Raw genomic sequence first — 5,546 nt, 5'->3', positions numbered from 1 at the left:
TTTTACTGTTTTTCAGGCTAACTTTGGGAGGAGCTAGGCAGATAAAGTAGATGTATATGTGATTGATTTGAGAAGCTTTCTTTTCTCAAGCCCATTGGTTCAGCTTTGTGTTACACAGTAAAAATGTTAAGATTGATCAATCTGTATGAAGTGAAAGTCATGTAAGTTCCTGGAAGGCTAAAAGGCAATTTGTGGTGTGTTTTTAGAGCATGACCTTAGATTCAGTTCTTCACACCAACCAGCTAACCTGCACTAGGCATGGGTGTGCACGGAGAGATTGTCCCAGCTCGTGTGCATGCAGTGCCCTGAGGCAGCATGGGTTAGTCCAATTCTGCATGTTGTCACAGAACCTTTGGCTCCTTTTTTAATAGTGTTTATTTGAAAAGTCTTAACTTTCAACTTTAGCTAGTTCTGTATAGTGCTGACTCTAGGGTAGGGCTGTACAAGACTACAGAAACCTCAAATGCTCTCTTGCACTGGACTTCATTTAGCTGTATCCATAATGTAAAGGTAAATCAGATTGCTGCAAATATATGTACATTGAGTAATGAACTGCCTGAACTGGTCAGAGAATTTCTTTATTGTGTTACTGCAGCCTCTTGATTTCTTCAAGGTCATTTGCTTACTTTCTCACTTTGACTTTCCCTTGAAAACTGGGGGAAGGAGGAGAAGGGAGTTTTAGGGTTTTAAAATGATGCACTGAGGTCTGGATCCTACAGATAAAAGGGACTTTTAAAACCCTTTAGTTGGAGGTAACATTTATACCCTTTGGCTGCAAGTGTACTTCACATGAGTGCCAGCTAGTAGGAAATTTTATTTTCTGACTCTGTAAAGCAAAGATTTTGTGAAACTTCATGGACTTTGACAGTAAATTCTCAGTTTGGATTTGTCAGAACAGTTTTACAGGCCAATTAAGAGATACAAAATGGCTTATGCTTTGGGGATGTAGTCTAAGAAATGCTTATTACTGTAATTAAATGTAGAAGTGGAAAGGGAGTAAATTAAAGGGGTTTGTGGTTTGGATTTGGTTTCCTGTTTGTTTGGTTTTTTTTACCTGAAGTTACTAGCTGGCCCATGTCAAGCAGTGATAAGCTCTTCAGTTTACCTGTTGAGGTCTTTCTAGACAAGACAGACTGCTGTGTGGTTTTTGACTAAATGCAACTTCAGTTGCCTAAGGTTAGATAACCCAACAGGATTCTGTCATACGGTCTTTAAAAGTTGTTTTATGTTAACTTACAGATTAGTAGAAAAGGATTTCTCTATAAATGCAGCAGTGGTCAGAGCAGAAATACTTGCTGTACTTGAAGACGGTCTGCCATTAAAGCCAACCTGGAGTCTGAACACAGTATGTATTTCAGTTTGATTTGCTGCGTGCTCCTGTTTATGTTGTAATTGCAGTTCAGAATTTTTACAAAATATGAAAGCTGGATGATTTCTTCAGATTACTTGGAAATTATGTAGCCCTGTTGTGCTTGCTAGACAGCTGCAGCCCCTCTGGCTTGCCGAGGCTGTGGCAGGAGCACGGGTGTCTGACCCAGGCCTGCAGACGCTGCTGCCCTGTGTGCTGTGATGGTCGTGCATGGCAAACAGCCCTGCCTGCTTTGGCCTGAACGCTTCCCTGGCCCAGCCCTGCAGCCTGCCTTCCATTTCCTAAGGAAGATCCAGGGCTGTGGGCCCAGACAAGGCTGTGGTACTGGTATTGCCACTTACTTCTTAGGAACAGGAGAAAATGGTTCCAACTTTTCATTGTGTGCCCAAGGAGCTGCACAACTGGCTTACATTGGATCAGAATAAAAGTGGGTGCCCTGGATCCACCACTGGATATTTTGCTGCTTCCTATGTGCTCTTGTTTTGGTTTTTTTTGTGGAGGGAGAGTGGAGGTGGGGAGGGGTGTGTGGAGTTGTCTGTATCTCAGGTTTGAACCCTTGGGGTTTTTAAAATTTAAAAAAACCCTAAAACACAAAAAAAAAAATAAACAAAAAAAAAAAAAAAACCAAGAGCTGCCACCCAACGAAAAAAAACACCCCCCAAAAAAACCTTGGGCTAGAAAACAGCTTGTAATCCTTGATAGCTAAGCAACTGCCCTTGTTCTGGTCCAGGCTGATCTTGCTGAACCAGGACTATACCTTGTTAGTCTCCTTTTCTGTGAGGAGAGAACTCCTAAGGCCTTGGGCAACAGCTGGAAAGCAAATGCAGCCCTAGGAAACAGCCTGGATGCCAGCAAGGGTGGCAGTGGCTGCCCGTAGGAGGGGCTCAGTGGGTGCTGGCAGTAGCAGCTGACTGCTGCAAGGAGCCAGGATAGGGTATGTACCAAAGATGGCTTAACTGGCCTGATCATAATTGAAGGAGAAAATATCTGTGACTGCCACATGTACTGCAGGAGGGTGTCAGATGTTACACACCAAACATTTCCTTTTGCTGGAAGTATTGCACTGACTGCGGACTTGCTTCTTCTCTGAGCTCTTATTTCATTCCTTTATTAAAATTTGAAGTAAGTAGTAGCATGTAATTCACTACACCAATTTATTGTTAGTTATTGCTTTACTGTGTGAGAGTCAGTACTTGTGCATAAGTACTTGCCCTGAGTTTTAGGGAAAAGCATGATCTGTTGGACCCATTGCTGAGGGGAGTGGGGGTGTCTGCGGCACTGGCAGAGGGGCCGCCAAGAGAAGGCAGGTGAAGGTCTGTTTAACCCAGGACTCCAGGGCTATTCCCTAAGAGCTGGTCCTGTTACAGACCTGGGAAGCGTGGGGACCCTTCCTATTGCAGTCCTTATACTTGGAGTAACACACATATGCACTTCATTGGCGAGCTTTTTTCCCCTCTAGATGCACAGTCTCGGAGCTGAATTAGGGGCATTTAACGGGATTATTCTCTGGGCTCACAGGACAAAGCTAATTGTGTTTGTCAGCCAGAGTTCGGGTGTGGCAGCAGGGACTCTCTGCTGATCCGCCCATCTTCAACCGGCTGCTTCCCATAAGTTCTGTTAAATACCACCTTTTATTTTAATGTTCTCTTGAAATGCTTGAATGCTGCTGTGGGCAGTAGTGCAGAGCCCAATCTGTCACATGTTCATCCTATTGTGCCATGTCAGTATAGGGCAGCTCCTTCGTATCAGTCAAATAGAGGGGAGAATGCAGACCCAAGAATTTGCATTTAGATCCTGACTGTATATTTTGCTCAACTACCCTCTCTCTGAATTCCCTTCTTCAATTCCCTTAAGCACTTAGCTATGTGTGTCAGCAGCTTATTACACCTTTCCAATGGAAATCCCCGGGGTGAAGGTGATGAAGCAGAGAGGAGCTGTGCACCACAGGTCAGTTGCTTGCTGCCGCCAGGGATGGCCGGGGGCTGTCCTGGGCAGCAGTGATGGGCTCCACGGTGGACACCCTCCTCCGGTAACTCCCTTTTGGAGCAATACCCAGCGAGCCCCAGTGCGAGTACTGCCGTTCGGAGCGGCCTTGGGGCACTGCTAGCCGCCCCAGCCCCTCTCCTTCCTCAGGCGGCCGGGAGCTGCGGCCAGCAGGGAGCTCCAGCGCCCGGGCGGAGGGAGAGCCCAGCCCGCTGCAGCCCGGGCCGTGCCCGGCCGCTCCCGCGTCCCGGCGGCGCCGGGCAGGCACGGCCGCCCGCCGCACGCTCCGAGCCGCCACGTCACGCTCCAGCGCGCTCCTGAAATGCCCCTGGAACTGCGAACGGGGAAAGCCGTCTGGATGCGTGAGGCAGTGCCAAGGGCTGCCCAGACAGGCTGTCGGGATCCTGTCCCGCAGGCTTTCCCAGCCCCGACGGGACACAACCCTGAGCGGCCTGGTCCGACCCAGTGGCTGAACCCGCCCAGAGCCAGCAGCTGAACCTAAGACCTCCCGGGCCCTCTTCCCCACAGAATTTCCCGGTGAGTCTGACACCGCAGCACAAACCCCCTTTGCAGTTTGTGCTGCACCACCGCCCCGTGAGAGCTGCTGGCCCACACGGCTGGAGCCGTGCTGGCAGGTGCTGTGGGTAGGGCTGGCTGGAAAACCCATTATAAGGATCCAAAGCCTTTCTGTTTCATGTGAGATGGGGACTGACCTACCCACACCAGTACCAGATAGAGGGGAAGGGTGGGAGACACTCCAGGACACAGGACCAGGGGACTCGGTCTCTCATACACATACGAACATTCCCATTAAAAGTTGCAATTTCGACAAATTGCTACTGCTTTCCAACAACGAACACCTGAACAGCAAGTTCCCAGCCTGCCCTAGGTTTTAAAGTGCGTGGTCCGGGCTATCAGCCCTGAGGGGAAGGATGAGGAGCGGACACTCCCTTCTCCAGCTGGGCTTGACCGCGAGGCGCTCGCCCCCGCCGGCTCCACGCCGCGGTCCCTGGCCCGAGGCGAGCTCCCCTGGCTCGGTTTCAAGGCCGGTGCTCAAGGGCTGTGCCGTCAGCAGGGCCGGCGACATGGCCCAAGTTATTCCCGCAGGACAGGGATTAGCCCCGCCAGCCACCGCACCCAGCGTCCCCGCCGCTCCATGGGCTGCACCGAGGGGAGCGACTGCGGCTGGGAGACGGGGACAAGGAGGCAAGGGAGCCTCGCACCCGAGAGAGGCACGGTGTATTCCCAGGCGGGCACGGGTAACAGCGGCGGCAGCGGCCACGCCGCTTGAAGGCTGCATCCCAGCCCTGCGCTCCCCTGGGCTCAGGTTTCCTTTCTCCCCGCCGGAGCCGCTGCCAGACCCAGCCCTGTCCGCGTGGCAGGCACGGGCTCCAGTGGAGCCGTCCGTCAGTCCGTCCGTCCGTCCGTGCTGCAGAGCCAACGGCAGCTGGGCCTCACCTCCCTTAACCCCGCCAGACGAAATCAGTTCAGATGAAATTTTCCACTTGAGAATCATGCGAGACCAGAATAGCTTTCCAGGGTATTATTTTTTTCCCCCTGCTAGCTAGAGGAAGGCCAGGCAATGCCTTGCAATGTTTGCTTTTAAAACACCCTCTAGATGGCTTTAGGAAGTCTCTACTGCATGGGCAGCCCCACCAGGAGAACCACTCAGGCTCCAGCGTGCCAGGCTGCAGCTGCTGGCTCAGCCGCTGTTCCCCTGGCGGTCCCAGCCCTCCATCCCTTGGGACCATCATGCCGAGTCCCATGGAGCCACAGTGCATTTTTCCACGGTGCTGCTGCAGCGCTGTGGGGGTCCTGTGAGATCCTGCAAGGAGCTGGACAAGTGTGGAATGGACAAGTGGGGGAAAGCAGAAACAGAAGGGGCATTCCCAGCTTCTGTTCAGGCTCCAAGGTGGTGTTTGTTTGGTGGCTTGTGAGAAGAAAAACAAACAATCCACAAAGCAAAGCTGGTTTAGCCTAGCACATTTAGCATGCTGTGCTTCTGCTTCTGCCAAATGCATTTTGCAATCTTCTTGGAACAGGGGCTCTCCCATCACTGGTGCTTCCAAAGGGCTGGAATCCCTTTCCAGCAGCAGCAGGCACCCACAGCCCCAGCCCCACTGCACCCATGGCATGCACCCACCCACACCCACACCCACCTCCATGGGCCACTGTTGCTCTGCCTGCGTGGCTG

The sequence above is a fragment of the Onychostruthus taczanowskii genome, unplaced genomic scaffold (genome assembly GCF_017590055.1).
Source record: "Onychostruthus taczanowskii isolate IOZ18803 unplaced genomic scaffold, ASM1759005v1 scaffold4, whole genome shotgun sequence".
Lineage (NCBI taxonomy): Eukaryota > Metazoa > Chordata > Aves > Passeriformes > Passeridae > Onychostruthus > Onychostruthus taczanowskii.
Note: the sequence above shows the minus strand (reverse complement) of the source record.